The following is a 9,429-nucleotide window of genomic DNA, read 5'->3' as shown; positions in this document are numbered from 1 at the left end:
AAGAAAACATAGGTCTGAGGTGCTACAGGGATTCCCTTTCCACATGGGCCTTCTTACCTCTGCTGCAGGTACACACTATTTCTCTTTTTCTCCCTTACTAAGGAGCTCCAAAATCTAGTGAGACTTTATCAGTAGTTTTCTGACAAGTAAGAACTGCTCCCTTTTGCTGAGTAGTATTTCTGCTACCATTCTGAGAAAGCCATGGCCTCCTTTCAAGCCCCCACTGCAGGGCTGCATGCTGTTGTCTCTACTTTATCTGCTGGTTCCCTTGATCCCAGACTTTCACAGGGAAAGGTGTTTTCAAAGCCTTCCTATTAATAACGTGTGAAGCCTTGTGAAGACATTCTCTCCTGAATGGTCCTGCTGGTATCTTTCGCGTTTACCTCACAAGGCCATCAGCTGGGGAAGGATGACTGCTTCACTAGGGTCTAGGGATCTTCTGGAGGAGTCCTTCCTTTCCCCTTCCCCTCAGAGTGGTGGCAGCTGCTGGGAACCATTCAGGAGGGACACGCACGTTAGCCCCACCCTGTGGAGCAGGGCATTTCTAGTCTGCCCAACTTTTCTCCTGCCTGGAAGGACTTTTCTCCGGTTTGGGGAATGGGAATGACAGGTCCCGGTGACTGGGGGGTCTGGATACCAAGAAGTTGGGCCTTCATTTTCTTTCAAATAGTAATGCAATTTTCAGACAATGGGCACTGAGAGGAAGACTCCCAAGCTCCTGCTGGATTTTTGAGCCACAGACGTGGGAAGGGAGGCGACAGGGAAATCTCGATCTCCCGACCCTCAACGGTGACGTCTGCCTTACTCCCAGAGATGGGGTGAGGGATGGCTTCAAGGAAGCCTCCGTCTGTTGCTGGGAAGATTCAGTCCCCTGTCACCCCTTTAGTAGCCTGAATGAAGTGTCTTCAGAAAGAGGACAGTGGGAAACATCTGGAGAGACTTCAAGCCGCAAGAGGACCCAACAGCTGCCTCTTTCCAGGCAGAGCACCTCTGCAGGTTTGGCTGCCCAGGCCCGGGCCCCGAGTATGCCAGGACTTCAGGATGCTCCACCCACTGGCAGTAGTAACTCCTTAAGGTGTTTTCCATCTACACGGTTTTTTCACTTTCTCCCTTCACCCTTTTCCTTCCTTCAGCAATCACTCCTTCCTACCTCCCTTCTCTGCAGGAATCTACCTCTTCTGAACCTGCCCAGGCCTTTTCCGCTGAAATAGCAATGCCCCCGCCCCACTCCACCCCACTCCAAGGTTGAACACCCCTTCTCCCCCTAAAGTCCTTCGAGCTTCGCCGAGCTGAGCTGCATTCTTACAGTCAATCTCCTGACAAGTTACATTTATATTCTCTTTGGTTATTTTCTGGCACATCGGCTCTGCCAGGATGAGGATTGTGGTTTGTTTTCATCACAAGGGTAGCCCCAGCCCTCGGAAAAGCACGTAGTAGACGCTCAAGAAGTATATGTGGAATAAATGCGAAGCTCTGAGACGGCTCTGGGAACACAGCCAGAAGACAGGCCGACCATTGGGGGTGGGGGGTGGGGGGAGGGTGGTGGGGAGGCAGGGGGAGAGTAAGGTAATCAAAACTGCCCCAGGGAAAGGCTTCAAAGGCCAGGCTTGCAAGTGTCTCAGGCCCTGGAGATGACCAGTGAGTAAAGGAGCCTGAACATTTAGTGAAAATTTTCGGAGGGGGAATGAATGATTGAGAGAGTGTCGGACACGGAGTATGCCCAGCCCCCGCACGGAGGAAGCCTCAGGAAAGAGGGCGACGCTCCAGGCGCTGCTAAAGCCAGGAGGGTGGTGCTAGCCGGCCACCGCCTCGCTCACCTCTGGGCTCCGCCAGCGCGGCCCGAAGCAGGGCAGCAGGTGCCGCTTCTCCTCAGGCCATCGGGTCCCCAGGGCGTGCGCCAAAGCAGGCTGCTCCTGGCACCGCGCTCATGAGAGAAGCTCAGATTGCGCGTTGAGACCTTCCGCCTCCTGGGAAGGCTACGAAAAGCCCGCCCGCCAAGGACGCGGAAGGAGGCAAGGGCGGGCAGACCAGTCCTTTAGGGTACAGTAGGCTGAAGGCCCAACCTCCGACGCCAGGCTGGAGGTTGCAAAACCAAGAGGGGCACCTAGGAGCGCCCCCTACGTCCTTCGGGGCCGGATCCTCGCTGTCCGATCTCAGAGAGGCCACGAAGAGGGCTTGCGTAGCACCCACCTCTTCCGCTATGGCCTCGGAAATAATTACCCTATTAGGTTTGTGCCCTGAATTGCCCCCCCCCCTTTTTTTAAAATCCGGCAGAATCTCTTTATGGGGCTCCAGCGGAAGCATCTCAGCTCCGATGCTCCAGGTTCAAGGTGCAGAGAGGACGGGACCTGCTAGGATGGCGTAGGAGGGGTGGGGGGAGGGTGAGAAGGAGCTCAGGCCGAGGGAATAATGCTGGCCAGGTTGAGAGGGGTGGTCTCACAGACACCCTACCGCAGGACGCTTTCCGGAGTGAGCTCAAGGGTCCCTGCCCTCAGCGGACACAGTGCAGTGGGGCTGCCTGGGAGGAAGCTGAATTTGGCGGCCCCATCTCCAGCCAGCTTTCCCACACGGGACCTGGAGGCTTGGAGCTTTCCTGGGTTTCTCTGCCAAGAACTAGAGCCCCACCCCTCCCACGCTCTCCTGCCCAGTGCAGGCGTCCTCTTGCACCCTCCAGCGCCTCGGAGGGTTTGGCCTCCTGGACAGCTTCTAAGGTCCTCCCCGCCCCGCCCCCCAGGGCAGCTCTCAGGGGCGTCCTCGGGGCGACAGGACTGGGTTTTCTTCTCTCCACCCCTGTCTCATTCGGGCTCCGCAGAATCGAGTTTTGTCCGGCTCTTTCTGCGAGCCTCCGAGGGAAGAGGAGGGTGGGGCGCTGGGTGGGGAGCAGGGGGCCGAAGAAACTGGCCGTGGGGTGTGTTCGAACGAGTCTGCTTGTGAGTTGCTGTGTGAGTAAACGAGCGAGTGCCCAGATGCGGGAGGGACCTGCGTGGGGGGCACGGGGCTCTGTCGGGGCTCCGGGAACCGTCGGGGGGGCGCGCAGCAGGCTCTGGGCTCGGGGAGAGGCCTGGCGTGGCCCGGAGAGCCCCGTCCCCCCCGGCCGCCACTGCGGCGCCAGCCGGGAAAGGTGGACACGATGCGGACACCGCTGGCTTCTCGGCTCCTTCCCCAAAGGCGCTCCGGGAAGGGATTAGGCGCCCGCTGTACTTTCGCTTTGGGCCTGATTGATGCGCCCCGCGCACTGAGGGCTGCGTAATTAATAAAGATTACGCCCGTTTTGTCGAAACGTCCCTCTTAATGAATGGAGAGGAGGACGCGAAGGGTGATTTATTTGCATTTGGAAAATTCGCTCGGCGGTGCGGGCTTTGCACTGTGGAGGCGGCCGCTGGGACCCAGGCCACCACCGGACTGAGGCGTTCTCGTTCCGGATCGAGGTGTCCCCCATCCTGTTCTCCTCGCCTCGCTGTCTCGGGGACCTACTCCCTGGAACTCAACACCCCCTCCCCCAGTCTGCCATCACTCTAGCTCGGGTGGCCCTCCCTTTCCTCAAAGGACGCTGGGGGACCTGGCGGGCACTCCCGTCTCTCGCGCCTCCCGGCTCGCTCCCCGCTTCACCTCCTTACCGCTCCCCCTCCCGTCCAGAGGGGGCTTTCAGGAGCAGGGATCACTGATCCCTGGGCTCGGCCGGGGCTCCCGTCTGTGCTCTCAGGGAGGGGCCTGCGGGAAGAAAAGAGGCCAGCCCCGCATCCCTAAGGCCAAAGGCGCGCAGGAAAGGCTGGGAAGCCACCCCCGCGTGGGCATGTGCGTGTGTGCGAGTGTGTCCGTGTGTGAACCCATCTCGGGATGGATGTTTGTGTGTCTGTGTGGCTATGTATGCCTGTGCGTGGATTTCTATGTGCCTGTGCGTGTGCGAACACGTGTGTGAACGTGTGTGACTGTGTATGTCCCCGTGTGAGTCTTCTGTGTCTGTTTCTAAGCATCTTAGCGGTGCGTTTTGCTAAAATACCACCCTCTCTCCCGCCTTACTGTCCACCTGCTACAGCCTAGGAAAAAAAGGCCGTCTCTCTTGGGCTTCGCTGCATTAAAACACTCCCGCTTTAGCCGGAAACATTTCCTCCGGGTGTGGGGACCGAGTGCTTCCCACCCAGCAGGGGCTGGGGGCGGGCGGGTGGGGGACGCCGCGAGTGGCCGGCAGCGTGGAGGGCCCAGGAGCCGGGAAGCGGCTTCAAAGGTTTTGGTAACGACTCTTCGGCCTTTATTTATGCCCCTATTAATACAATATCCATCATGTAGATATTGATCTTTATCCTTTAAACTGATACACTGGGAATCAATTAGCCATGCAGATTACATTTCCTACATATCCAAATGTTCATCTTTCAGACTCTGGTCCAGTGACATATATTTTTGCGGCCAGATAGTATTAGATTTCGTTTAGAAATGAAAAGAAGAAGAAAGGCTTTCTGAAGCTCATTCCTCTCGGGGCTACTTGTCTTAACTCTTGGCCGGGGCTGGGCGTTGGGGGTCTGGGGACCAGGATGCCTCTCTCAGGGTCTTCTGGGGGGGAAAAAAAAGAAAGGCCACGAGGGTGACCTGCACGTGGGACCACCGAGGGGACCCGGGACAGCTTTCTGTAACAGGGCCCTGGGCAGCCGGTTAGGGCCGGGTCTGCACTTCTGTCCAACGCTCGCTCCAGCTCAGACTTCTCCTGGCCGCTCCTTCCCATAACTTTGAGTTCGAGATGGTCAGTTTTCATCTCTTCAGGGTTTTCCCTTGGGATTCTCCTTACTCTAAACTTCTAAATCAAAAGTTTTCTTCCACTCCTCGTCCCCAAACCCAAGGTTAAAGGTTCATCCCCCAAAAGAGAAACTTTGTTTAGATGAGGAAATAGGTGTTTTCCTGGGGGAAGGGAGATGGAGAAAAAGTTTAAGAACTAGGAAGGATCCTAGCGTAAGTCCTATCTAGAGACTGGAAGGGCTGAGGCAGCCTATTTTGGTTGTGGTGACCTCTTTTCTTCTTTCCTTTCTTTCTTTCCTTCCTTCCTTCCTTTCTTTCTCCCTCCTCCTTTCCTCCTCCTCTTCCTCCTTCTCCTTCTCTCTTCTTCCTCCCCTCCACCTTTGAAAGGGTGGAGGGCGTCAGGAAATGACGTATCCCAGGGCAAGGGACCCCTCCTCTCCCCCGTACCAGGTGAGCTCCCAGGGGCCGCCCCGAAGTGGGTGGGCGTGGCCGGGAGGCAGACTGCGCACAACACTTCCTAATCATCTTCTTCCGTCCCTGCCAGCCCTCCTCAGGCTTTAGCCAAATCGCGCCCGGACTCCGCTCACGGAAACCTGGTCTCTTCCAGCTCCCCGCACTTGTTGCGTTTACTCCTCCGAGTTGGCTGTGCAGTCCCCGCTCCCGACCCGCTTTTAAAACCTGGGAACCGCAGGTCAGGGACTCACTCACAGCTCTCCTGCCTTAGGCTTCCGGGACCTCAGTGTGGCTCAGCTAGATACCCTGGGTTTGAACAGCCTCCCAGATCTTTCTTGCTCCTTGTGTCACCCGCCTCCCATTCCTCCCTCTAAAATCCACCTGGCAGAGAAACTTGCTTCGGGGGTTGAAGGGATTCCGGCCGAGAGGCGATGGCGGCTCGTGGCGCTGGCTCAGTCACCGGGGCCGCGGCGGAGTCCGAGAGAGACCTGGCCTGATCAAAGCGAAAGGCCTGTCAGTCCACCCCCTTCACTCCTTCCCCTTCCGCCCCCTCCACGTCTCTCCCGCCCCACACCAGCGGAACACACAGTCCGGGCACTTCGTGTCCAGAAGCGCCCCCAGGCACCCTGGGGCAGGAGTTCCTGGCGTGGTCATTTGCTCTTCGTTCTGCTCCAGACGTCAAGGAAACCCAGAAGACCTCCCGCTTCCCCCAGCCCTCACGTCCACGTCCCCAGGTCTGCTCCCACCCCACTTCAGATCTGGCCTGTGCACCGCCTCTCCTCCTCAAGGCCCAGACTGCCCCCAGTGCCAGCCAGTACCCCCTTTCCAAGACCCCTAATCTTTACCTCCCCTCTCTCCCACCCCAGGATCCCTTCAAACGCGGCCCTGTGTGCTGGCATCTCATACACACACCAGCAGAGCAGTTACCGAATTTCTCTTGTAAACTTCAACACACACACACACACACGCACACGCACACGCACACGCACACACACACACACACACACACACATACCCTTTCCGAGTTGGGCAAAACACTTTTTGAAGGTTAGAGGGTATGTATTCTATTTTTTATGAGACACCTCTCCCCCCTCTCCCAGACTCTAGCATCTTGTCTTCCTTATTTGCATAAAAATAATTTTTGCAGAACCAAATGAACATCTGTAGGAGACAAGCTGCTGTGAGATTCATTCTCTCCCTCCCTCACTGCCTTTCAAAAAATATTTTTTTACACCTCACTTCTTCCTCTCCCTTCTTTTTCCTTTCCTCTTTTTCCTTCTTCCTTCTTTTCTCACAAACCATATGTTCTTTATTGAGAACCCGCTCACACGTTCTGGGGCCGCTTCCCTAGCTACAGGGGCACCGCAGGGACAAAACCACTGCGGCTGGCCCACACCACATTTCAGTGCGATGCGCAGATCCCCATCCAGTCCCTAAATCCGACCCCATCCCGACTAATTTTCCACTGGGGGAGAATAGCGGCGCCAAAGCTTTTGACAAACAACAGCTGGGGGCCTGATCACGGTCGCTAAGCCAGGCGCTGCGATGGGCCACGGGTTTTACCCGAGCAATCACCAACCTGGTATCCGGCCAAGAAGCGTGTGGTCAGGATCTGGTGTTTTGATTTCCTCCCCGTGAAAGCGGGAAAGCCTTTCTGTGGAATTGAGGGTTTCCCGTCGCGTTTGCTCAAACCTCGGACTGCATCCTGAGTGATGCCTGCAACCCTGGGATGCGTCCCCGTGAGGCTACACCCTCCAGATAAGGCAAAAAAGGTGTGGGTGGCAGGCACCACCCCCTCCAGTTCAGGGACATTATTTTACACAGCTCATAATTTCCTCCTAAGGCCTGTGTCCGGCTAGAATGAAGTGGTCTCTCTCCTCTCGGAGGCCCAAGAAGTCCGTGGGCCATGAAACGCTTGTGGCCTGGGGTCCACAAGTGCGGGGCTGTGGGCTGAAGGGTGTCACTTGGCCCAAAGCAGATTCCACTCAACCTGACTGGACTGTGGGTCAACGCATCCAAGCTGGCGGGGAGGGAGAGCCTTCTAGTGAACCGGCCATTCTCCCCACAGGCTTGGAGGGGCAGCTGCTGTCTATTTCACCTGAAGTGCCTCTGAAACTGGGGGCAGAGGAAGCAGCTGCAAGTTATTTTCCTTTTGGGGTCGAATTATCCTACTATTGTCCTCAGGGCTCCAGTTTCATTTTGCACGTGCGTGTGCGGGTGGACACCACAGTTCCTTCACAGAACTGTGCTAGAGACTCTCCTGGCTGCTTTCTGGGTAATCTGTCAGTCTGAGGAAATGAAATTGCCTCCCAAACCTGGGCTCAGGGCTGCAGGGCCAGGCGCCCGCCTTCCAAACCCCACTGCAGGGTTACTCCTTTGCCCGTGAGTGGAATGGGGACTCGGTGGCCCACAGGTTCCCGGCAGGGGAGGTGCCCTGGTGGAGACCCCCTTCCTGCTCTGGGGAGTCAGGTGTGGGTGTAGCTTCGGCTTCCAGAGAGACTTTGGAAAGAAGTAAGGGGAGGCCCAAGCTTCCGAGAAGGAGTGGCTGGCGTGTAGAATCGGGTGCTTTCTTTAGAAACCAGTCTGGGAAACTGGGAACCACCCCACCCTCCGGTGACCTATTGGTCACCCCGCCTCCCCCTCCCCACCCCGCCTGGTCTGGCCTGACTGCAAGTGGGCACCACCGGCCAGGGAGTCTCAGCCAACATCGCTGTCCTGGCCCTCCCAAGTCAGACCTCGGGGATACCAACCTCAGGGAATTTGGACTCTGGGGAATTCGGAAATGACCCTGCAGCCCGACCGGCCCAGCTGCCAGGAGCCTGAGGATGCCCTCCCGCCCGTCTCTGGGTCTCCAGGGTCCTCTGGCTGCTGCCAGGGTGAGGAAGAGCCGAGTTAATCTTCTGGCTACATATATACCTCAGAGCGGTCTGGCAGGGGAGAGGCCAGCAAAGAGACTCCTGGGCTGCAGGCCGCCAGCGCCCCCTCCCCGCCACCCACCCCGCCGCGTCTCCATTTGTACATTTTTAAAGCAAGTGGTGGTCGGTTTATGGATGTGCCTACTGGACGGGCACCTATGGGCCCTCGAAAGAAATCTGTTTCAACCTGCAGCACCTCCATTCAAAGGTCCTCCCGACTCTACAATTGGGAGGACACGAAACCCGGGAGAGCGAGTCTGCGGCAAGCGCATCCCTCCACGGATCTGAGGGCTCTCGAGAGAGAGCACGCCCCGCGGGAGAGCACCCGGTCCACCGGGAGGGCTTGAAGACGTAGCCCTCGGCTCCAAAACCAATGAGACTCAGTCCTGGACGTTCTTTAACCCCTCGTTGCCGCGGGTCCCAGGGTTCCTTTTAACTGTGAGTTGAGTCTGCCTTTGCCCTCTTGAAACACACTTTGGGATCTCCCTCCTCCAAGGACGGGTGACCCTAGAACGTGCTCTGGCTGCTCCACTCAAGCTTTGGAGACAGAAAACTTGGAAAAAGTCTAGCTCGAGAAGTAGCTTAGGAAACAGGACACAGGCTTTTGTGGCCCCCAAGTGTGCAAAAAGGAACTGAGAAAGTTGTCCCCTTGACAAATTGAATCATTTTATGTAAAACCAGGTTGAACAGGGCTGCATTCTAAGCAGCGTCCCTCCTGTGTACTATGAACGCACGTGGGGCCCTCCCCACTTGGGTGGGTGAGGGAATGTCCAGACTTTTTCTGGTGTCTCCAGAGGCTGGTCTCCCCTTGCTCAGAGGGTCAACCAAACCTTTTGACTTTGGGCAGAGCGAAAGCTGCCTGCTTTTCCCACTTGCGAGTGGATTTTTGAAGAGCCAACTCGCAGACGGTTGAGCAGCTATACTCCCCCCTCCATCTTGCCTTCTTAGTTTGCCTTAATTAGGGGGTGGGGAGTTGGGTTTGGGGGCCCGAGTTCATGTAAAAACTGTCAAGTGAGTTAAGGGAAAGGGGAAGGAGAGAGAGGGTGGAGAACTCCAGTGCAGAAAAAATTCAAAAATCGTAAAAGGAAAAGGGGGAACTTGAAGCCCAGAAGTCATTGTTTCCTTTATTTCAAAGGGAAAAACCTGCCTGATTCTCATCCTTTTGATTGATTAAGGCCCTGAATACCTCGCAGGCCCGGAGTGACAGTCCTTGAATAGACTCGAGCGAATAAAGCGCAGTGCAGAGCGCGGGGCTGGCACTCGGGGGTGTAAAGGAGGCGAGTTCGCTGGCACTTACCAAGTTATAAATAAAAGGCTATGCACAATAGCA

Source organism: Balaenoptera ricei, chromosome 7, assembly GCF_028023285.1.
Source record: "Balaenoptera ricei isolate mBalRic1 chromosome 7, mBalRic1.hap2, whole genome shotgun sequence".
Taxonomy (NCBI): domain Eukaryota; kingdom Metazoa; phylum Chordata; class Mammalia; order Artiodactyla; family Balaenopteridae; genus Balaenoptera; species Balaenoptera ricei.
Note: the sequence above shows the minus strand (reverse complement) of the source record.